Here is a 24,941-nt window from a genome sequence, read left to right on the forward strand (position 1 = left end):
GCACTATGTAGAATTATGACTAATGATATAGTCATAAAAACAGAAGCAAAACAGCTGAGCCTATATTACAGAAATTGTGAACTTTTTCTAACTTCTGTCCAGTCTGCACTCTCTACTTTAACTGTTCTGGCATGGGAGGACAACAACGAAGGAAAATTAAATTTTATGGATTACAAGAAACAACACGTAGTTTGGCAATTACAGCTTGGGAGGCATTTATTTATGCCTCCCAAGGAAACTCTGCTTCGTAGAGAAGCTCTGCTCAGCTTCTCATATGCTACTTTTGAAATTGGTATTGTCTTGAGGTGGAGGAAGTGACCCGAAATACAAGGCTCAGCCTCTCCTCTTTTGAAAGTCGGTCACAAAATTCATCAGTACCTTGGCACTGTCTGATGCCTTCAGAGAATTTTTTTTTTTTTTTTTTGAGACAGAGTCTCACTCTGTTGCCCAGGCTAGAGTGAGTGCCATGACATCAGCCTAGCTCACAGCAACCTCAAACTCCTGGGCTCAAACGATCCTCCTGCCTCAGCCTCCAGAGTAGCTGGGACTGCAGGCATGCGGCACCATGCCCGGCTAATTTTTTCTATATATTTTTAGTTGGCCAATTAATTTCTTTTCTATTTTTAGTAGAGAAGAGGGGGGTCTCGCTCTTGCTCAGGCTGGTTTCGAACTCCTGACTTTGAGCGATCCTCCCACCTCGGGCCTCCCAGAGTGCTAGGATTACAGGCGTGAGCCACTGCACCCGGCCAAAACCATGTGTTTTAATTTTTTATTTTAACCAGTGTAATTCCCATCATAAAAACCAAAATAAGGTTAGGCATAGTGGCTCACACCTGTAATCCTAGCACTCTGGGAGGCTGGGGTAGGAAGATCACTTGAGCTCAGGAGTTAGAGGCCAGCCTGAGCCAAGAGCGAGACCCTATCTCTACTAAAATTAGAAAAATTAGCTGGACGCAGTGGCACGCACCACGCACTCCAGCTACTCAGGAGACTGAGGCAGAAGGATCACTTGAGCCCAGTAGTTTGAGGTTTCTGTGAGCTATGATGATACCACTGCACTCTAACCCGGGTGACAGAATGAGGCTGTCTACAAAATAAATAAATAAATAAACTTCTGACTAGGTCTTCTGGAAAAACTGTTTTGAGTGCACCAAAAAACTCAGGTCAGCACTTCTGTTCCACACATTCTGCTCTGCAATAACCTGATAACATCAGCACGTCCTCTGTCCTCAATTGCTGCTCAGCCGTTAGAGTATAGAAAAATCCTGGTGATGCTAGGCCTGACGCCTGCCCTGAGCCTTCTGTTTCTGGCTCAGGGGCAAGAGGCATAGAAAGGTGGCTTTGGACCTACTGACAGACCCAGGGGAAACCCTGGGGCACAGCTTGGGCATGATCAAAGGACAGACTTGAACAGTTTAAAAAAATAATGTAGAAGATGTGGAACATTCTGATATGTGCAATCCATCACACATTAGCCTCATTCTCCTTATTATCAAAGTGGGCACAGGCACTGATTTCCTTCTTATTTTAAACATGAAAGCAACAGGTCCAGGCTTCAATAGCTTTTAAGTATGAAATAAGGCTATACCGGCAATTAAAAAACAAAATTTAAAGACTTCAAATACCCATGTATTTTTAGGTCTCAAGAATATACTATATCCTTCCCTTAATTCTCTAGAACTGAGCTGTGATCACATAGAAATGTCTTTAAAATTAAATTTTAAGAAAACTGAAATTTTACAAAATTTAAACAGTACTAAAACAAGCTGAAGTTAATATCCTTGCATAAATCTCTGTTTGCCTTTGGGGATAGTTCAAAAGGATAGAGTCCCAGAAGCACACTTCATGGGTTACATGAGTATTTGATTTATGATAGTCGCTAAGATATACATTTATGTTCTTTGCACTTTTATATATTAAATAGCTGTGTTATTGCTGGTGGGAGTGCAAACTAGTTCAACCTCTGTGGAAAGCAATATGGAGATACCTTAAAGCGATACAAGTGAATCTACCATTTGATCCAGCAATCCCATTACTGAGCATCTACCCAAAAGATCCAATGACACTCTACAAAAAAGACACCTGCACTCGAATGTTTATAGCAGCACAATTCATAATTGCAAGGCTGTGGAAACAGCCCAAGTGCCCATCAATCCAAGAATGGATTAATAAAATGTGGTATATGTATGCCATGGAGTACTATTCAGCTCTAAGAAACAATGGTGATATAGCATATCTTGTATTTTTCTGGTTAGAGCTAGAAACCATACTACTAAGTGAAGTATCCCAAGAATGGAAAAACAAGCACCACATGTACTCACCAGCAAACTGGTATTAACTGAGCAGCACCTAAGTGGACACATAGGTACTACAGTAATAGGGTATTGGGCAGGTAGAAGGGGAGAGGGGGGAGGGAGGCGGGTGTATACATACATAATGAGTGAGATGTGCACCATCTGGGGGATGGGCATGCTGGAAACTCAGACTTGTGGGGGGAGGGAGGGAATGAGCATTTATTGAAACCTTAAAATCTGTACCCCCATAATATGCTGAAATTAAAAAAAATAGCTGTGTTATGCTTTAATTTTAATATGTTTACATTTTTTCTGGAATCAAAGCAGATTTTCATTTTATTTTTTATTTTTTTAAACATACTTCACAGAAAAGTAATTTTTACTTTTTTAACACAAATTTGCTTTTTAAAACCTGATATTGACAAATTTTCTTCCAAAAACCTATATCAATACATAATCTAACAAAGAGTTTCTCTAAATCCTTCTAACATTATTATCAAATATATCATATTCCATGCTAGTAGATAAAAAATTCTATTTGGTTATTAATGAGGTTAAACATCTCATAATGTTTACTAGCAATTTATTTTCTTTTGTGAATTTCCTATTTACGTCTTTTTCATATCTTTATTATTTAATGACTTTAGCAGCACTTGTACAATAAAGATTAATTCTTCTCCTAGTAGATGCTACAAATATTTTTCCTATCTAGATGTTTCTTTTATAATTTGACAATATTTCTGTCATCTAGAAGTCTTAAAATTTACATAACAAAATACAATTGATGATTTGCACATCCTTTAACATTATAAATACATTTTCTGCTTGTGCTTCTATAATGTAGTTTTAAATTCCTTATATTTAGAATATTTAATTCATATGAAATATTTTTAGCATATAGTGTCAGATAGAAATCCAACTCTACTGACTTTCAAAGTGTAGCCCAATATGTCACTACCAGTTTGTAATTCCACTATTTCATCTTCTGTCATGGTAGATAGGTTGTTTCATAACAACCCCTTGCTAAAATAATTGAAAGAGCTGAAAAAAATTTTTTTAATTTCTCTGAAGGCATCAAAGAGTGCCAAGGTAGTGATAAATTTTATGACCAACTTTCAAAAGAAAAAAGGCTGAGCCTCGTATTTGGGGTCACTTCCCCCACCTCAAGACAATGCCAATTTCAAAAGTGGCATATGAGACGCTAAGCAGAGCTTCACTCAGAATCACAGGAATAAGGGAACAAAAATGAAAGTTTAAGATCCAAGAATGAGGAGACATCTATAGTACCTAAAGCTTTTAATTAGAATGCTGGGAGCATAACCTAGGAGTAAGAATGAACCAGAAAAAGACCAACCCTCCCATAGATTAAATCCCACCCTTGAAGGATTTAAAATTCTGATGAATAAGTTTAATTAGAGTCCAAGCACTACTTCCTGCAAGGAGCAAAAGCAAAACCTCACAGAGCAAAACAACATTTTTCAGAGCCTCAAAGTATCTTTATAATTTTTTTATATACTGAACTCAAAATACAATGAAAAATAATCAAAGATACAAGAAGACAAGTCATGACGGAAAACCAAGAACAAAAGAGACAGTGAAAACAAATGTGCACAAAATCCAGAAAACAGTTATCAGACAATACTTTTAAAGTGATTAATATGTTCAAATACATGAAAGACCAGGGAGTAGTCTGTCCTGGTACCACAAAATAACTTCCAAGATGCCCACTCCCACTGTACATGCCCTGTGTCATCTTCTCCCCTTGAGTGTAGCAAGACTTGTGAATACGATGGGATAGTCACTTCATGAGTATGTTAGGACTTATGGGACAGTTGAATTTAAGAAAGGCAGGTTATCCGTGGTGGCCCTGATCTAATTAGGTTGCCTGGACTCTGCTGAAGAAAGAGATTTCAAGTGTAGCAGAGAGTGGATGTTTGGAGATTCCCCATTCCTGGCTTTAAAGACAGAGGGGACCACATGGCAGGGAACAGCACATGGCCTCAGGCTGCCAAAAATGCCCCCTGGCCAAGAGCCAACTAAAAGACCAGGACCTCCACCCTATAACCAAAAGGAACTGGATTCTGTCAACAACCTGGATGAGCTTGGAAGCAAATTCTTCCCAAAGCCTCCACGTAAGAATGAGCCCATCTGACATCTGAAGGGTAAGATGCTGGGCAGAGAACCCAGTTGAGCTGCACCCAAAATTCAGACCCACGCACCTGTGAGATAATAAACTTGCGTTGTTTAAGCCACTGAGTCTGCGGTAATTTGTTATGCAGCAATAAAATAACTACTATAACACGATCGAGAATTTTGGCAGGCAACAAGAAACAATGCCTCCAAACAGATGGAATGCCAGAATTAAAAACTACAACTGAAAATTTAAAAAAAACCCTCAGTGTATGGATTTCAAAACAGATAGACACAACTGTGAAAAAAAAATTAAGGATCTAGGAAATTGATGATAATAAAATATCCAGGGCCGGGCGCAGTGGCCCATGACTGTAACCCTAACACTTTGGGAGGCCGAGGTGGGAGGATTGCTTGAGCTCAGGAGTTCGAGACCAGCCTGAGCAAGAGCGAGACCGGTCTCTACTATAAATAGAAAAGAAATTAGCCAAACAACTAAAAATATAAAAAATTAGCTGGGTGCCCATGGCGCATTCCTGTAGCCCCAGCTACTCGGGAGGCTGAGGCAGGAGGATCGCTTGAGCCCAGGAGCTGAGGTTGCTGTGAGCTAGGCTGATGCCATGGCACGCTAGGCCAGGCAACAGAGTGAGGCACTGTCTAAAATAAAATAAAATAAAATAAAATAAAATAAAATAAAATAAAACAAAACAAAATAAAACAAAATAAATATAATATTCAGACCAAAGCATAGAAATACAAATGGATGAAAAATACAGAGGAAAAAGAGAGTATAGGAGACATACGAGGTATATACATATATAATGAGTGCGATGTGCACCATCTGGGGGCTTGAAGCTCTGACGGGGGGCGGGGAAGGCCACACACGTAACCAAAACATTTGTACTCCCATAATATGCTGAAATTTTTTAAAATGCAAAAATTACCTATATTCTATCATCCATAGAAATTTATGATTACATTATTGGTGTATATCCTGCCAGATTTTATTCAGTAAGATAAGTGCCGGAATACTCAAATGTACGTTTAAAAAGCCTAAGACTTCTGGAAGTCAAACTTCCACTTTACAATTCTGTTCCTGAGACTAGTATACTGGCGCCATCTGGTGGCATACCTCACACAAGTAGTTGCTGTCAGTTTTATTATAATATTTTTGAGAACTGAATACATAAAAGAGAAAAAATTAAAGCTACCATAAATTCAGTACCTACTACGTGCCTATAATTGTGTGTGTGTGTGTGTATATATATATATCTAAAAATTAAAGCTACCATAAATTCAGCACCTACCATGTGCCTAGAATTGTATGTGTGTATACATATATATATCTAAAAAATATATATAAAATTTTAACAACATTGAATTATCTTTATTTTAAAGAGAAATTTGTTTGCCCAAGTCTACAAAATTGATTTTATTTGTTCAGATGGTTCATTCACATACTGAATTGCCTTCATAATTCTTTGACGATCACACTTAAAAAACATAAAGTGAAAAAACATCACAAAGCAGAGAGTAAATAACTTCTATTTAGTGTATTCTGAGTTATGTGGGGAACTATTGCTTTCACTAAACAAATAAAAAGTATACTATGAAAAAGAAAACAAAAAAGGAATAAACACTTGGAAAATAGATACATAAGTGTTGGGGAGGAGAAGAATTAGAAGTAGGATGAAAAGATAAAGTCAAAGAAATTACTTCCAGAATATGAGAAAAACATAGATGAAAAGATAATACATACCAAGGATATGTACAGAAAAAAAAAGAAAAGATAATACAGTAAAGCAATTAGAGCAATTTAGGAGATCCAGTATTTGACTAATAGGAGTTTCAGAAAAAGAGAAGGGAAAACAAAAATCATCAGACCTGATGATTTGAGTTTCCAAATTAACCCCACCCAGACCCCAGTACAGGATACAATGACCTATACCTAAGCACAACAATGTAGAAACTGAGAACACAGGCATAGGAAGACCCTAAAAGCTTCCTAGGGAAATGAACGTACCATTTATAAAGATTCAAAATGGCCTCAGGCTTCTCAAAAACAGCACTGGATGTTAAATGACCGTGAAGTAATGAGTTTTCACAATTCTGAGGAGAAATTATCACCATCTTATCATTGGCAATAACACCAGGCAAATTACAATCAAATTTAAGGATACGATAAATACATTTTCAGATATACAAGAACTCAGAAAATGTGCCTCCCATGTACACTTTCTTATGAATGTACTTGTGGATATGCTCCACAAAATAAAAATAAACAGAGGAGAGTAGACCAAGAAAGAGGAAGATGGGGGATCCAGGCAACTACATTACAGGAGGCCTGCAGAACAGGCCTATTGAGGCAGAGGCTCAAGGAGAGAAATCTCTGTGAAAAAGGCAATTACTGAATATAAGGATGGCCTTGCTGAAATAACAGGAAAATATCTAATCCTGTAATTTTCTGATCGCAGCTGAGGATCAATTCTACGAGCTCTCTCTCTGCTGTATCTGCTGGCAAGCAACCTGCTGGAACTCTGTTTTCCCAAACACCTGAAAAGAGCCCAGAAAGGAAATGTAAATCTTTCTCTTTACCCTCAGGAACTCACAGCCTTTAGAATTTGTTTCTATAGCCTGGAGGTGTTCCTGAGAAGCCCGGGAGGACAGACTTCAGGGGGGTAATCTCCAGGCCTTTCTGGCCCAAAACCATATCTCAAGGGCAAAATCACATTCCCCTCCCTAAGTCCGCCAACTGCCTGCTGATTACTTCACAACAATTACTATTTTTCTCTTTGTCCCCATAAAAGCAGCAAGCCACTTGGCCCCACTGCTGGCATCTCTCTTTGTTAAGTAGATAGAGAGGGATTCCGGGTCTTCTAGGGAGGAAAGTGGGTGCAGTTGCCCCCATCTTGGTCCTGCCCAGCCCTGATTCTCCATACCTGGAGGAGGAGAGAATACCAATCAGATCGCGGTTCACCAGCTGCAAAAGAATGCAGATGGGGGGACTCTCTAGCCCAGGGGCCAAGCCACATGGGTCCCATAAAATCCGGAAAGTGACCTAGAACCCATGTATGTAGTTAAGGCTCAGGTCATGTGACTCCCAACTGTCTAATCAAAGTGGTTCCATGGTGACCTGTGAACCAAAAGGTAGGTCCCTAACCAGACACTATAAAACCAGATGCAGGCCAGGCGCGGTGGCTCACGCCTGTAATCCTAGCACTCTGGGAGGCTGAGGCGGGTGGATTGCTCGAGGTCAGGAGTTCGAAACCAGCCTGAGCAAGAGCAAGACCCCCGTCTCTACTATAAATAGAAAGAAATTAATTGGCCAACTAATATATATAGAAAAAATTAGCCGGGCATGGTGGCGCATGCCTGTAGTCCCAGCTACTCGGGAGGCTGAGGCAGTAGGATTGCTTGAGCCCAGGAGATTGAGGTTGCTGTGAGCTAGGCTGGCGCCATGGCACTCACTCTAGCCTGGGCAACAAAGCGAGACTCTGTCTCAAAAAAAAATAAAAATAAATAAAAAAAAATAAAACCAGATGCAGACCATAGCCAAGGTCTCTCTCCTCCTCTCGCCTCCCCTCCCCTCCCCTCCCTCCCTCCCTCCCTTCCTCTCCTCTCTTCTCTTCTTTTCTCCTCTTCTTTCTCTCTCTTCTCTTCTCTCTCTCTCCCCTCTCCTCTCCTCTCCTCTCCTCTCCTCTCCTCTCCTCTCCTCTCCTCTCCTCTCCTCTCCTCTCCTCTCCTCTCCTCTCCTCTCCTCTCCTCTCCTCTCCTCTCCTCTCCTCTCCTCCTCCTCCTCCTCCTCCTCCTCCTCCTCCTCCTCCTCCTCCTCCTCCTCCTCCTCCTCCTCCTTCTTCTTCTTCTTCTTCTTCTTCTTGTTCCTCTTCCTCTTCTTTTCTTCTTCTCTCTCCCCTCTTCTTCCTTTTGTGTGCCGTGCTGCGACAATGGGTCCGGTCATCATCCATGGTGTACCATGCTCTGTAAACCTATATCTTGCTCTTGCCTATAATCCTATCTTTCTATCTTCAATAAACCTCATTTTTGTGCTTGCCTAAATTGGCGTGTCTGGTCATTCTTCGAGCATGGGCACGCTAAGAACTTACAATCTCAGACTAAAACCTAACACCTTTCTTTGGGATGCTATGCCATCTCTTTGCTCTCTTCCCCTCACCATTCTCTCTCTTATACTCTCTGTCCTTCTAAAGGATAAAATAAATTTTACTTATATACCTTAATCTCTGTGTGAGAAATCTTTCTCCACCCACACCGTGAACACCTATTAGATTTTCCACCCTAACAAGTACTTGATACGAAACTTAATTTGATTGAGAATATGGATGAATTTGAGGATTTACAGCTTGCAAAAAGTATAAGAAAATTTAAAAAGCAATAATAAACTCTAGGATATGCGTAATATTACTATAGTATTTAATTTTTTTATCGTGTTGTTGGACATCCAGAAAACATTTGGATATTTATGAGACTGACGCGCTGCCTACTGCGCTAAGGAGGCAGGTCATTTGGATATTTAAAATAACATAAATACTTTTTATCAATTTTCAGGCTTAACAATTAATGAACCCAAATGTTCATTTTGGTTAAAGAATTAAATATGCATATTAACAATATGACAATGTAAAAGTAAAGTACAGTTGACTAAAGTTGAGAGACAGAAAAACAAAGGGAAGGGTAAGGATGCTAATATTCTCATTTTAAACAATAGGGACTCAAAATACAGTGCATAGCTAAAACAGGTAATAAAAGGGTTAGTATATTATTAAGTTTGAAAGGTAAGCAAAATCAGCTGTCAGTAGTGCCATGAAAAAAAGGAAAAGAAAAATGAAATAAAAAATAAAATTATATATAAAAAAAAAGGTAAGCAAAAGAGGAACTAAAACACAGTTGTATTAGGAGGAGAGGGGAATGAGGTGGACTTGACCTTTTAACTGTGAGAATGTGTTATTTTGATAAATACAAAATGGGACCCTAGTAACAGTTTCTGTTTGCGGTAATGAAAAAGTTTTCGAAATAGATAATAGTGATGCATTGTGAATGTAATTAATGCTACTGAATTGTATGCTTAAAAATGGTTAAAATGAGCCGGGCGCGGTGGCTCACGCCTGTAATCCTAGCACTCTGGGAGGCTGAGGCGGGTGGATTGCTCGAGGTCAGGAGTTCAAAACCAGCCTGAACAAGAGCGAGACCCCGTCTCTACTATAAATAGAAAGAAATTAATTGGCCAACTAAAATATATAGAAAAAATTAGCCGGGCATGGTGGCACATGCCTGTAGTCCCAGCTACTTGGGAGGCTGAGGCAGCAGGATTGCTTGAGCCCAGGAGTTTGAGGTTGCTGTGAGCTAGGCTGATGCCATGGCACTCACTCCAGCCTGGGCAACAAAGTGAGACTCTGTCTCAAAAAAAAAAAAAAAATGGTTAAAATGGAAAATTTTATGTCATATATATTTTACTACAGAAACAAAAAGTGTGAAATAAGGTAAGATTTGTCTTTTGCTGAGTCTGCCTCCTATAATAACTTCACTTAGAGAAATGATCAGCCCTAGAATTCCTCATAGAATAGATTTAAGTGATTACAGATGTGAAGATTAAAGAATTGTAGAACCAGGGAATCATACAGGTCATATGAAGATGTCTGATCATTTCTGGATGTGATACTGACTATTCAAAATTTAAAACACGAGTCACCATTGAACAGGGCCCGCCTGGGAGAAAGTTTCTATTTTATAAACTAACTTTTTTTGTTATTTTTGTATTTGGTTTTTTTAGTAAATGTAGTCTTGGGATTTTAACTAAATCTTCTACTCTAGGATTAATATTAAAAGAGTCACTTCAAAAGTGGTTGAGAGGCCGGTGCGGTGGCTCATGCCTGAAATCCTAGCACTCTGGGAGGCCCAGACGGGTGGACTGTTTGAGCTCAGGAATTTGAGACCAGCCTGAACAAGAGCAAGACCCCGTCTCTACTAAAAATAGAAAAAATTAGCCAGGCATGGTGATGCATGCCTGTAGTCCCAGCTATTCGGGAGGCTGAGGCAGGAGGATCGCTTGAGCACAGGAGTTTGAGGTTGCTGTGAGCTAGGCTGACGCCACGGCACTCTAGCCTGGGCAACAGGGTGAGGCTCTGTCTCAAAAAAAAAAAAAAAAAAAAAAGGTGGTTGCGATGGCTCAGCTAAGCAAAATAAACAGGTTATAAGGGAGGGGCCACTGGGAAGCAGCCTGTATGGTCTTTGTGCGGGGAACAGCCTCAGCATTTCCCACAGAAATGTACGTGGTGAGGCTGAAGGTGGACAAATAGTGAAGTCCCACCCCCGTGGTGCTTACACAACCTAAGCTCTATGACGCAGTCTTGCTTTAGGAGAAATTCTTGAACTCTGTCTTCTCTGGATATCTTCCCAAATAAACCCAGCTTCAAAACACACTGAATGCATGACTGATGAGACTCTGTAGCCACCATGAAAAATCCACTGAGATTTAAAGAGTTTTTAATTTGTGTTTGCAGGATAGCAAAAACTGTATGTGCGCACTCAAGAGGTTTGTGTCGCATAGTGAAGTGACTCTCTGGGAAGAGGAGACAAAAAAAATTTACTGGAGGAGATTTGTTTTAAGGAAAACAATCTGCAAATTATTTATTGTTGGAAATCACCTTAAATTTCCAACCATAGTAGAGGAATACTTAAATAAATTTTATATTAATAGAATAAAAAATACACAGTAAAACTTTTTTTTTTTTTTTTAAGAGACAGGATCTTGCTCTGTCACCCACTGCTGGAGTGCAATGGGATAATCATAGGTCACAGCAGCCTCGAATTCCTGGGCTCAATTGATCCTCCCACCTCAGACTCCCAAGTAGCTGGGACTAGAGGAGTGTGCCCACGCCCAGCTAATTTTTCTTATTTTTTGTAGCTATCCTCCTGCCTTGGCCTCCCAAAGTGCTGGGATTACAGACACGAGCCACCGTGTCCAACTTCCTGGTAAAACTTTTTAAAGAATACTGAACAATATGGAAAATGCTATCATATACTTTAATTTTCAAAAGATGTAAGACCTCTTCCCTTACTTTCCTTTTCTAAACAATTTAGTCTTAAAGCCACTAGGTGAGGCAGAGCAAGGTAGATATCCACGAGGAGGAAGTCAGAAGCAAGAGAGGCAAAGAGGACGTGCTTGTTAGGGCCAACAGGAGAACCCAGCTTGGAGGGTGAGAGGTACTGAAACCCAAGAGGGTGACATCCAAGCAGGAGGGTAGCCTGGCACAGAGTGTCAGAGCCGGAGGGGGTGAAAGGCTTCCATCTGCAAGCAGAAACAGCGGCAGCAATGGGAGATTGGTTCATACATGAAGATTGACTGAATAAGCAAATATATTAAAGAAAATATGGGAGGTCGGGTGTGCGGTGGCTCACGCCTGCAATCCTAGCACTCTGGGAGGCCGAGGCGGGAGGATCGCTTAAGTTCAGGAGTTTGAAACCCGCCTGAACAAGAGTGAGACCCCGTCTCTACAAAAATAGAAAGAAATTAATTGCCCAACTAAAAACATATAGAAAAAATTAGCCAGGCATGGTGGTGCATGCCTGTAGTTGCAGCTACTCAGGAAGCTGAGGCAGGATCACTTGAGCCCAGGAGTTTGAGGTTGCTGTGAGCTAGACTAATGCCATGGCACTCTAGCCCAGGCAACAGAGTGAGACTGTCTCAAAAAAGAAAAAGATAAAGATAAAAAAAAATATGGGAGAAGGAAGTTATAAATTAAAAAGTTATAAATATGGAAATGGAGATATAAATATGGAAAGAGAAAAAACTAATATGAGCTTGTGGGGTTGGATTTAAATTGAGGTATTGGTAGAAATTTATGGTTTTCACTATAAACATATAAAGGAATAAAATATATGCAAATGCCTGTGAGTGTGCGTGTGGGGGTGTGTGTGTGAGTGATTGGATCTTTGGCTATATTCCCAGCTCAACTCTATCTACTGACAGAGACTTAGAGCTCTTTCACCCCAACAGCAATGAGCACCTACCTAACACCTAGATCTTAGCTTCAAAATACTGTTCTCCACTAAAAACTGTCAGGTATCATTAGAGAAATAACTGGTTCCAGGACTAGGAAAATAGATGAGTTTGAACCATCTTGTTCCTTAAAGCAAGAAAATGCCTAAAGAATGTTGGGGACATGTCAAAAGCACACAGAAGCCAGCTTAGAGGGGCTTCCACTGGCTAATATGGGACCAATTATAACTCACTGAATAAAAAAGAAAACATGAATCCATAATGACATAAACAAATGAATACATTTAAAATGTGATAAGGGACCAGATGTAGTGGCTCACGCCTATAATCCTAGCACTCTGAGAAGCCAAGCTGGGTGGATCCTTTGAGCTTAAGAGTCGAGACCAGTCTGAGCAAAAGCGAGACCCCATCTCTACCAAATATAGAAAGAAGTTAATTGGACAGCTAAAAATATACAGAAAAAAAAATTAGCCGAGCATGGTGGCACATGCCTGTAGTCCTAGCTACTTGGGAGGATGAAGCAGAAGGATTGCTCAAGCCCAGGAGTTTGAGGTTGGGGTGAGCTATACTGACTCCATGGCACTTTAGCCTAGGCAACAAAGTGAAACTCTATCTCATAAATAAATAAATAAACTGTGATAAGGAATTAAATACCTAGTTTCAAAATACATCCACTACAAAATACTCCTTAGTTATAAAGAATAAATAGTAGTAACTTTAGTAAAGAAACCTGGAAGATTTCACTATAATCAAGTGAACAAAGTTAATATCATCAATAATGGTTTAAACTGAACTGAAACTGAGGGGATGCAGTGGGAAGAACACGCATCATTTTTGTGTCATCTCTGCCAAAGATGCGGAATCTGAATCTAATCAGGAGTAATCCACATTGAGACACTCTACGGAATGGCCTGGAATCTTCAAAAGAGTTGAAGTCATGAATCAAGGAAAACCTGAGGAAGGAAGGGTATCAGACCCAAGGAGAATAAAGAAATGTGTCTAGGCCGGGCGCGGTGGCTCACGCCTGTAATCCTAGCACTCTGGGAGACTGAGGCGGGCGGATTGCTCGAGGTCAGGAGTTCGAAACCAGCCTGAGCGAGAGCAAGACCTGTCTTTACTATAAATAGGAAGAAATTAGTTGTAACTAAAAAAAAAAAAAAAAAAAAATATATATATATATATATATATATATATATATATATATATTAGCTGGGCATGGTGGCACATGCCTGTAGTCCCAGCTACTCGGGAGGCTGAGGCAGTAGGATTGCTTGAGCCCAGGAGTTTGAGGTTGCTGTGAGCTAGACTGACACCACGGCACTCTAGCCCAGGCAACAGAGTGAGACTTGGTCTCAAAAAAAAGAAAGAAAGAAAAAGAAATTATTGGGACAAATGGTAAAATTTGAATAAGGTCTGAGTTAGATGGTAGCATAATATTAATGTCCTGATTTTGATGGTTATATTGTGGTTATATGAGAATATCCTTATTATAAGAAAGACACACTAAAGTATTCAGGGATGGAGCAGCATTCAGCAACTTATTCTCAATTCTTTTCAGGAGAAAAAAGGGTTCTTTGTACTGTACTTGCAACTTTTTTGTGAGTTTGATATTATTTGATAGTTTGATATTAATAGTTTGAACATTTTAAATTACAGTTCAGAAGTATAATGCACAACTGTAAATAACATTTGTTTTCTTTTTAATTAATTTATTATTATTATTATTATTATTTTGAGACAGAGTCTCACTTTGTTGCCCAGGCTAGAGTGAGTGCTGTGGCATCAGCCTAGCTCACAGCAGCCTCAAACTCCTGGGCTCAGGCAATCCTCCTGCCTCAGCCTCCCGAGTAGCTGGGACTACAGGCATGCGCCACCATGCCTGGCTGATTTTTTCTACATATTTTAATTGGCCAATTCATTTCTTTCTATTTATAGTAGAGATGGGGTCTCGCTCTTGCTCAGGCTGATCTTGAACTCCTGACCTCGAGCAATCCGTCCGCCTCAGCCTCCCAGAGTGCTAGGATTACAGGCGTGAGCCACTGCGCTGGCCTTTATTATTTTTTTAATTTTATTTTTTTAAGGGGTCTTCCAGTAAGGACCAGAAAGCCTGCTAGACAAATTCTAAAAGAGCTATCACACTTGTAAGTAACATTTGATTCCAATTTTGTTTTAAAGATTTAGATGTCTGTATGTATACTTGCACATAAAAGGCTAAAAGCATAAACATCAAAATATTCAAGGTGATTAATCTTGCATAGTGTAAATACATTTGACCATAACTTTCTTCTTTTTGCTATTTTCCTAATTTTCTTCAATGAATTGTATTGCCTTTTCATGATTCATTAAATCACTAGGAAAAAACTAGAAAATACAGATAAATTTTAAAATAATTAAAATATGCCTAAATCTCATCATCAAAAGTTAACTGCTGATGACATTTTAATATCTATCCTTCCAGGATTTTCTATGTAAATATACACACATAATTTTTTTTTTTTTTACAACTAAAGGCATATGTTTTCACAAAATGGAATTATAATAAACACACTATAAACTTCTTTGACTGAACTCATCTACATTCTTCCATGTCAGTAACTCTAGGTTTTTGTTTGGGCTTTTTTTTTGAGACAGAGTTTTACTCTGTCACCCTGGCTAGAGTACATTGGGTTTATGATAGTTCACTGCAACACCAAACTCCTGGACTCAAGCCATCCTCCTGCCTCAGCCTCTTGAGTAGCTGGAACTACAGGCACATGTCATTGCGCCCAGCTAATTTTTTTCTATTTTTAGTAGAGACAGGGTCTCCCTCTTGCTCAGGCTGGTCTTGAACTCCTGACCTCAGGGATCCTCCCACCTCGGCCTCCCAGAGTATTAGGATTACATACATGAACCACTGAGCCTGGCCAAATCTAGGTCTTTTTTTTTTTTTTAAGACAGAGTCTCACTCTGTTGCCTGGGCTAGAGTGCCATGGCATCAGCCTAGCTCACAGCAACCTCAAACTCCTGGGCTCAAGTGATCCTCCTGCCTCAGCCTCCCAAGTAGCTGGGACTACAGGCATGTGCCACCATGCCCAGCTAATTTTTTCTCTATATATTTTTAGTTGGCCAATGACTTTCTATTTTTAGTAGAGACGGGGGTCTCACTCTTGCTCAGGCTGGTTTCGAACTCCTGACCTTGAGCGATCTGCTCGCCTCAGCCTCCCAGAGAGCTAGGATTACAGGCGTGAGCCACTGCACCCAGCCCAAATCTAGGTCTTTATTATCACTTTAAGGGGCTGAATGTAATTTTATTCTTAAACTATTATTAATTTAAATGATCTCTGTTGTTGGAAATTTAGTATTTTATACTTTTACCTTTATAAAAACCATGGTGAACATCCTTGTTCATACAACTTTATACATTTGCCAAATTCATTCCTTAGGATAAATTGTGAAATGTGGAATCCCAGGAACAAAGAGAATCCTAGAGAGCTAGGATTACAGGCATGAGCCACCACGCCAGCCATTCTATAGTTTTTAACTAAGTTAGTAGGTCAATTATTAGCTGGGTGTGGGGGAAATAAAATCATTCTTTAGTTCCCAGATAAAGAAAAGAGTGATTATAAATGGAGAGATGAAAAACACCACAATGAGCCATTCTAGGCTAGACAATCTTACATTTCATAACTGTATTTGTTATCTATCACTGTGAAACAAATTACCCTAAAATTTAGCAGCTTAAAGTAACAAATATTTATTATGTTACAGACTGTAAAGGTCAGGAGTTTGGAAGCAAGTTAGCGGAGTTGCTCTGACTTAGGGTCTCTCATGAGGTTGCAGTCAAGACGTCACCCAGGGCTGCAGTCATCTGAAGGTTAGACTGGGGCTGGAGGATCTGCTTCCAAGATGGGTCACCCACATGGCCTTTGGGCAGCAGCCTTAGTTCCTTCGTGGTATTAGCAGGAGACCCGAGTTCCCACATGGGTCTCTCCACAGTGCTGCTTGAGTGTTCTCATGACATGGCAACTAGCTTACTTCAGAGCAAGTCGTGCAAGAGCAAGGAGGAAGCCAAATGCTTATTTTGACCTATCTCAGAAAAGGCACGCCATCCCTTCCATTCATTAGAAGTGAATCACAAAGTTCAGCCACACTCAAGGAAATGGGGATTAAGCTCACTTTTTGAAAGGAAGAGCATCAGTGGCTATGTGGACAAATTTTAAAGCCACCAAAATAACTAAAAAACATGGTGCTTTTATCAAGAGCTTCTGTAGTTTCAGATTATTGATGAAAGATGGCTGACTATCCTCAGATCAAGAAAACGGGAAAAATGGTGTAGTGGTAACATCATTTTTTTTTTTTTTTTTTTGGAGACAGAGTCTCACTCTGTTGCCTGGGCTAGAGTGCCATGGCGTCAGCCTAGCTCACAGCAACCTCAAACTCCTGGTCTCAAGCAATCCTTCTGCCTCAGCCTCCAGAGTAGTTGGGATGACAGGCAAGCACCACCATGCCCAGCTAATTTTTTCTATATATTATTAGTTGGCCAATTAATTTCTTTCTGTATTTTTTAGTAGAGACAGGGTCTCACTCAGCTCTTTCTCAGGCTGGTTTCAAACTCCTGACCTTGAGCGATCCTCCCGCCTCGGCCTCCCAGAGTGCCAGGATTACAGGCGTGAGGCACCACGCCCGACCTGGTAACATAATTGATTTGGAGACCAAGAGATCTGATTCACCTTCCTCTTGAGTAATAATAACTATAAAAGGAAACGAGGTGCAGTGGCTCACACCTGTAATCCTAGCACTTTGGGAAGCTGAGGAGGGAGAATTGCTTGGGACCAGGAGTTCGAGACCAGCCTGAGCAAGAACGAGATTCTGTCTCTATTAAAAATAGAAAAATTAGCCAAGTTTGGCCGTGGGCAAACCCCCAGCTACTTGGGAGACTGAGGCAGGAGGATCACTAGAGCCCAGGAGTTTGCAGTTGCAGTGAGCTATGATGATGCCACTGCACTCTAGCCCAGGCAACAGAGCAAGACTCTGTCTCAAAAACAAACAATTATCACAACAATTAAAAAAAAAAAACTATAAAAGGACCAGGGAAGATCAAAGCATATTAGCCAATGTTTGAGAATGGGTCATGTAAAAAATGAGTTTAATTTTATACAAATACCTTGAGTATATACAATCTACAAGACATTGTATTAGTTCTACTCAGATATCCCCATGTACTGATAAACAGGAACCAGAGAGGCTACTTACCCAAGATGAGTTAGTAATGTTAGAACCAGAATTTCAATGCTGTGAAGTTCCAGATTCCATGTGCTTAACCATTATGCTACCCTGACATTCTGGAGTCCACCCTGCCTACCAGCCTGAAGGGACCTCTAACCTGGGCCCCTGCTCTTCAGCTCCTTGGAGACCTTCAAGTAATGTGAGTCACCTATCCCTCCTTTAGAACATGTGCATTCTGAAGAACCAGCTTCTGTCAGGGCTTGCACTAAGCAAAATATTAGGTCAGGTGGCCTAAAAGCGGAGGCTTGAGCTGGTGATTTATTTGAGGTAGTGCTCTCAGGAGAAACCTGTAAGGAAGTAAGGGAAGCAGGATAGGCCAGAAGAAAAAAGCTAAACAAAGAAGTGACTTTAACTAGAATCTAGGCTTAAACCGAATCCTTGGGGAGCTCTAGAACATGACTGATGCCATAAAATCGAGGCAAGAGGTCCAGGTTCTTGTACATCCATATCAGCTAACCATTGGCTGTGGGCTACCTCTGGGAAAGGACATAACCTCTTAGGCATCATCAGCTAGGGGGCCCCACAGGCTGGAGGCTATTCTCTGCAGAAGAGTGTACCCATGAACACTTGGCAGGGAACACTCCCAGCAGCTAGGGGATGGTTGCACCTGCCTGGTAAAGGAGATATATAGTTACCAGCTGACCATTTAGATACACTTTCCTTAATCTTAGAAGTACATTCTTATAACCCCAGTCTCCTACTTGCTGCATGTTGGTCTTTAGCTAGACCAGCTTTCCAGAGCAGTGCCAAGTGCTGACTCCAATCACATCACCTTCTGTCTTCCTATCACAATTATCCCCAATGGGTTTCATCTGTGGGTTACTACAAAGGTGTATACAATGCCTGTTTAGTTTTTTTTGTTAGTTTTTTTGTGTTTTTTTTTTTAATGAATGCATACCCAGTAAGTAGCACATGGCCAAACTCATGCAAAAACATTCACAGAATAAGGGATATTTTGCTTTTGGCTTTTCTTGTTGTCACCTTATAAAGGTGCTGAAAAGCCCACTCATTCTTTGGAGTTAATAATATTATGTCCTTGTGAATTGGGATGCACAATAAGTTTATAAGGATATAATTCCAAACACTAGCTTCATGCTAGTGCTAGAGAGTTGACATTTTCCAACTGTGGGGCATCGCAGTGCCTCCCAAATCCTGTATAAATAGGTAGTGGACTATTTGTTACGCCTCACCAAGAGCACTGAGTTTACAATACAAATGCAACGTTTCCCCTGTTGCTACTATTGCTTAGGCTTAATACTACTATCTTTCTCTTCCCCTTACTCTTCCTCTAAATCCAAATTTACCTGGTTTCTGAATCATAATACTAATGAAGAACTGGCCCAGCTGTTCTGTGATTTGAATCACTTTCTGGAAACTAACTGGAGCCCAGTCTGCTAATGTGGAGGGGAGGGAGAGGGCAGGCCTATGGGTAGGAGACGGGGTTCAGAGGCAGGGACATCAACAAATGCTGTGCGAAATCAAAGCATTGCTGAAAATGACAACTCTGTCCCTTGAAGTTCCTTTTGGCCCCATCAGGAATGAATCTCTACCAGAGAATATAAATTCACCACCCCGGGAAGCAGAAAGGATGAAGAGGACCAGCTCAGTCTGCTCCTCCTGGTAAGACTGAGCACTTGAGGGGTCTGATGAGGACAGTCTATGTCAAAACCCTGCCTAATGTGCTCACTTCGGCAGCACATATACTAAAATTGGAACAATACAGAGAAGATTAGCATGTCCTCTGCACAAGGATGACATGCAAATACGTGAAGCCTTTCATATTGTTAAATTTTTTAAAAATAATTTTAAAAAATTCTGCCTAACGAGGACATGACATATGAAACATTACTCTGGATTCATCCACAAGCAGAGCTGCCTCTACAATGTGTGTAGCCTTGCGCTAAATTTTGAGGGTCCCTAAACATTTAGGGGGCCCATAAACATTTGATTTTTAAATAGTTTACAAAATTTATGGCCTCAAGTGAAGTATGGTGTCTCATCAATGAAGATTTAGAATAATAGGTAAAGAAAAGATACTTATATATTTGTTTATTCTCCAATCAGTGCACATGCAATTATTTATTTATTTATTTTATTTTTATTTTTTTTTATTTTTTTGAGGCAGAGTCTCACTCTCTTGCCTGGGTTAGAGTGCCATGGCATCAGCTTAGCTCACAGCAACCTCAAACTCCTGGGCTCAAGTGATCCTCCTGCCTCAGCCTCCCGAGTAGCGGGGACTACAGGCACGTGTTACCATGCCCAGCTAATTTTTCCTATAATTTTAGTTGTCTAGCTAATTTCTTTCTATTTTTAGTAGAGACAGGATCTCACTCTTGCTCAGGCTGGTCTCCAATTCCTGAGCTCAAAGGATCCACCCGTCTCGACCTCTGACAGTGCTAGAATTACAGGTGTGAGTCACTGGGCCAGGCTTTATACAAATTCTTTATGGTGTCCCGATATTACCTTTTCTTACTAAATGTAGGAACTATTTCTTCATGTTCTTTATTGTCAAATGTACCATTCTTGGATAGTTTCATATATCCAACCACACAACACAAAAAGCACAATGCTTTGGGCCTTCAATACCTGTTTGAATTGAAACAATTTGAATCTTCTTGCCTCTGTAGTTTCATAATGCCATTTATTTAACACTGGTTATATCATTATTCATGACACTGAATATACCAGCTTCCAATGACTCTTTCAAAGGTGACTTTGTTACCTTATATTGTTGATGATGATCACAAATGCAAGTCTTACCCAGAGTATGCAGGAAAATGAGAATGCTAATTAATTTCCTGGGCTGGGCGAGGTGGCTCACGCCTATAATCCTAGCACTCTGGGAGGCCTAGGCAGGAGGATTGCTTGAGCTCAGGAGTTCAAGACCAGCCTGAGCCAGAGCGAGACTCAATCTCTACTATAAATAGAAAGAAATTAGCCAAAAAATAGAAAAAATTAGCTGGCCAGGGTGGCACATGCCTGTAGTCCCAGCTACCTGGGAGGCTGAGGCAGGAGGATCACTTGAGCCCAGGAGTTTGAGGTTGCTGTGAGCTAAGCTGATGCCACGGCACTCTAGCCCAGGCAAGAGAGTGAGACTCTGACTCAAAAAAGAAAAAAAAAAAAATTTCCAGGCCATGAGGAATTGGCCATTTGCAATGTTCTAGCATAAACGTTAAACAATACATCGTCCAATCATACCTTCTCTTGAACTCTTTAAGCCATAATTACCATATTCCTAGAATGCGGCCTCTTTCCAACTGGCTACACGCCTGCTTTTCACATGCTGCCACCAGCTGGAAGGATAGGCAAGGAACCCATGGGACAGAGGGAAAAGAGCAATCCAGTTCATGCAAGGAGCTTCATCTTGCACAGATTAAGACCAACCCAGGATAGCATGTCATCACCCATCAATTGCAGGCAAGAGAGAACATTGACAGGAGGTGCTCCATTGGCACTGCAGTGCAATAACCTCAAAATCATTACAGGACACAGGAGTGCCCACTCCACTCCTCCATCCATGGTGTGGATCCTGCAAAAGGCATGGAGTAACTGCCTGGGTGCCAGCAGTGGGGAGTTTACAGGGTAAGAAACATGATGATGCTATCCCTGCCACCCTTGGGTGCCACAGACCAGAATTAGCGCAACAGTGAGAACATGGACAGTGAAAGCCTTCAAACATGTGGTTCAAGCCTAAGGATCAGTGGTAAGTGATGGTTGGTGGCCCAGAGTCCTGAATTCATCCTGTGTCCAGGATTGTATGCGTCTGTTTTGCATTGCTCTAAAGGAATTCCTGAGGCTGGGTAAGAGAAAAGAGGTTTCTTTGTCTCATGGTTCTACGGACTGTACATAAAGCATTGCTCCAGCATATGCTTCTGGTGAGGGGTTCAGGGAGTTTCCAATCCAGGCAGAATGCAAAGTGGGAGCAGGTATGTCACGTGGCAAGAGAAGGAGCAAGAGAGGAGGGAGGTGGTGCCAGACTCCTGCAAACAACCAGCCCTCACATGGACTAATAAAGCAAACTTGCTCATTACTATAGGGCGGGCACAAAGCCATTGATGAGGGATCTGGCTCCATGATCCAAACACCTCCCACCAGGCCCCACCTCCAACAGAGGGGGATCAAATTTCAACATGAGATTTGGAGGGGCCAAATATCCACATTACGTCAAGGATCACCCAAAATCAGTATTGTCAGTACCATTTTGGTGGCCCACTTAGGTGAAACCACAAAAGAAATGCCATACTGGCCAGGGGGAGCAATCCACTTACCAGGTCACCCTCCTGGAACCAGAGACTGGCCTCAGGGTCCCAAGATGACCCTCTTAGGTGCAAGTTTCAGCACTGTTTTGGGTCACCTGGTTGACCTCACACATGTGGGTGGGGAGACAGTGCTCCAAATGGGGAAAATGGGGCCAGGACCCACACAGGCTCCAGTCCAAGCTCTGAGCACCCCACCCAGATGGCACCGCTGGCCTTAGCCAGTCCCAGCCAGACACCACAAGGGAGCTTCCTATGTGGAAGGCACTCCAAAGTGTAGCAGAATCCCGAGGGGCTTAGGCCCAGGGCAGTGGTCTTGCTTGCCAGGTGTAAGGATTGAACTGGCCCCAGTATATCTGTTCTGTGGCCATCCAAGGAATGGACTTTAAAAAGTTCTATGAGATCCCACATAGCCATATACCAGCCAAAACAGCTGAAACTCAAACCCGTGCTGACGGTATTGCAGTTTGTGTTATAGTGCTGCTTCCAGAAGGACTCTGTCAAAATACTTAGTGTGCTCTCTGTGGGCAATGAGTCCAACTACAACACCACCAAGTGCAGCTGCCATTCATTGAATGCTGCAATGGGCTACTTAATCTCATATAATCCTTACAACAAGCTGGGTATGGTGGCTCATGCCTGTAATCCTAGCATTTTGGAATGCCAAAGTGAGAGGATTGCTTGAGTCCAGGAGTTCAAGACTAACCTGAGCAATAGTGAGACCCTGTCTCTACAAAAAACGGGAAAATTAGCTGGGAGTGGTGGTGCACACCTGTAGTCCCAGCTACTCAGGAGACTGAGGTGGGAGGATGGCTCCAGTTCAGGAGTTTGAGGTTACAGTGAGCTATGATAAGGTCACTACACTCCAGCCTGGGTGACAGAGCAAGACCCTGCATCAATTAAAAAAAAAATCCTCACAACAAGCCTATCAAATAGGTACTATCATCTCATTCTACAGATAAGAAACCTCAGGCTCTGAGAGCTGAGGGCAATTACCATGGTCACAACTGCTTTTTTAAGCAACAGAGCTGGTATTTTATCCCATGTTTATTCTAATAACTCTTTCTGTTCTCCTATAGCACACCACATCAGATTAGTTAATAATCAACATGTCTGCTAACAGTCTGTGAAACGCCAATTCACAGAAAAACTGCCATAGGAGGGATAGTGATGTAAGCACCAACATGCCTGGATCCCACCTGAGCCCAGGCTCCTACTCAGACTAATTAAAGCAATATCACTAGAAGAGTGCCCCTGGAATTTTTTTAATTTTTGGAAGTTTTAAAGCTTCCCAAGGTAATCCTAATAAGCAGCCACAGTTGAGAAAAACTTGTATAGAGTGTTCTGAAGACAATATTTGAGTGTCTTGAAAATAGTAGGAGAGGGCCAGGCGCGGTGGCTCACACCTCTAATCCCAGCACTCTGGGAGGCTGAGGCAGGAAGATTGCTTGAGGTCAGGAGTTCAAGACCAGCCTGAGCCAGCCTGAGCAAGAGCGAGACCCTGCATCTACTAAAAATAGAAATTAGCCAGACAACTAAAAAATATATAGAAAAATTAGCCAGGCATGGTGGCATGTCCCTGTAGTCCCAGCTACTTAGGAGGATGAGGCAGAAGAATTGCTTGAGCCCAGGAGTTTGAGGTTGCTGTGAGCTAGACTGATGCCACAGAACTCTAGCCCAGACAACAGAGCAAGACTCTGTCTCATAAATAAATGTGTCAATGAAGAGTATAAAACAAACTTATCATACAGTCACTTCTAAAAAGATGCTCATGGCCTAACTAAGATTGTATAATAGTCAAATTAATTAAAGGCTAATTAAATAGTATATATAGGTCCATGATCCCTTACCTAAATCTTTTGGAGCTAATGCATTTTGGAACTTAGACATTTTTTGATTTTAAAAACCAATAGTGCGTGAGTGCATGTGTATACGTGTGTATCTTATGTTACTTAAACACCCCAGAAGAGTCTATCTGAAGCAGTACTCATAATTGATCACATCGCTATTTCTACGGTGAAATGTATAATGATCACATGGCATAAATAAAGAAAATAAATAGCCTCACATTTTCAATTTAGTCAGGTGTCATATCTAAATGAGTTTTGAGGCCACTTTGAAAAAGATGTTCAGTTTTCAGAGCTTTAGGCATTTGGGAACTGTGGATAAGTGACCGTGGACCTGTCATATGGACTAAATAAAATACTCTGGAAGTGTACAGAAGGAGCTTCAATGGAGTTAAAAGAACTGGTGAAAGTTTTGTGAATGAGGCAGAATTTGGGCTGTAACAAGTTAATTTTCTGTCCCTGGGTGGTGAGGTACCCACAAAGCCTTGTCACCTGCTATCAACCATGGAAGCTGTATTTTCCTGCTTCAGCCACAGGGGACTCATAGATTGTTCTATAAATTGCTTTCCTGAGGTAATCTCCATGGTCAGGTAGAAGCCTGATCACTGAGATTTGTCCAAAGTGGAGACCAGTAAGAGGAGAGAGGTACACTTATTAAACAGTGTGGGAACCCTTAGGGTGAGAGGCTAGAATGAACCTGTAAGATGAAGCCACACCTGCAAATGAGACAATGTAGGCTTCAATCCCTGGCTAATTCCACTCTCTTTATTTTACCCCATGCAATGGATCTCTTTCACAATTCATTCCCAATCCTAATGCCCTTGGTTGACCCACCAGAAAAATTCCTAACCTGGCTAATTTTCTCTGACATCTGCTCTTCTTTCCTCTCTTCCTACCCCATTTCTCATTTTCTCCCTTGCCTTGGATGTTCTTTTGTCTCTTTCTCCAGAGAGTGATTCCCATCAGGAAGAGTAGGGATCTGCCTTGGGTGAGTATCACCTCCTGCCACTCCTGGACCACCTCTGAAATGTCAGGGTAGCCCACATGCAGACACACTTCCTGTTCAACAACATTGCTCCTAAGAGGTCATTACCAGGACAGGTGAGTCAGAGGTATAAAGGGACATGTTGAATCA

At 41.2% G+C, this 24,941-nt stretch overlaps 2 non-coding genes across 2 annotated transcripts; one reads left to right on the forward strand and one right to left on the reverse strand.

Annotated features, from left to right (window-relative positions):
- Positions 1-14,517: 14,517 nt before the first annotated feature.
- Positions 14,518-14,579, reverse strand: LOC142871694 (U7 small nuclear RNA). The gene has a single exon (XR_012919911.1). It is a non-coding gene; the product is annotated as a U7 small nuclear RNA (small nuclear RNA).
- A 4,803-nt stretch (positions 14,580-19,382) lies between these two features.
- LOC142871625 (U6 spliceosomal RNA) lies at positions 19,383-19,489 on the forward strand. The gene has a single exon (XR_012919859.1). It is a non-coding gene; the product is annotated as a U6 spliceosomal RNA (small nuclear RNA).
- The last annotated feature ends 5,452 nt before the right edge of the window (positions 19,490-24,941 follow it).

The sequence above is a fragment of the Microcebus murinus genome, chromosome 6, assembly GCF_040939455.1.
Source record: "Microcebus murinus isolate Inina chromosome 6, M.murinus_Inina_mat1.0, whole genome shotgun sequence".
NCBI classification, from domain to species: domain Eukaryota; kingdom Metazoa; phylum Chordata; class Mammalia; order Primates; family Cheirogaleidae; genus Microcebus; species Microcebus murinus.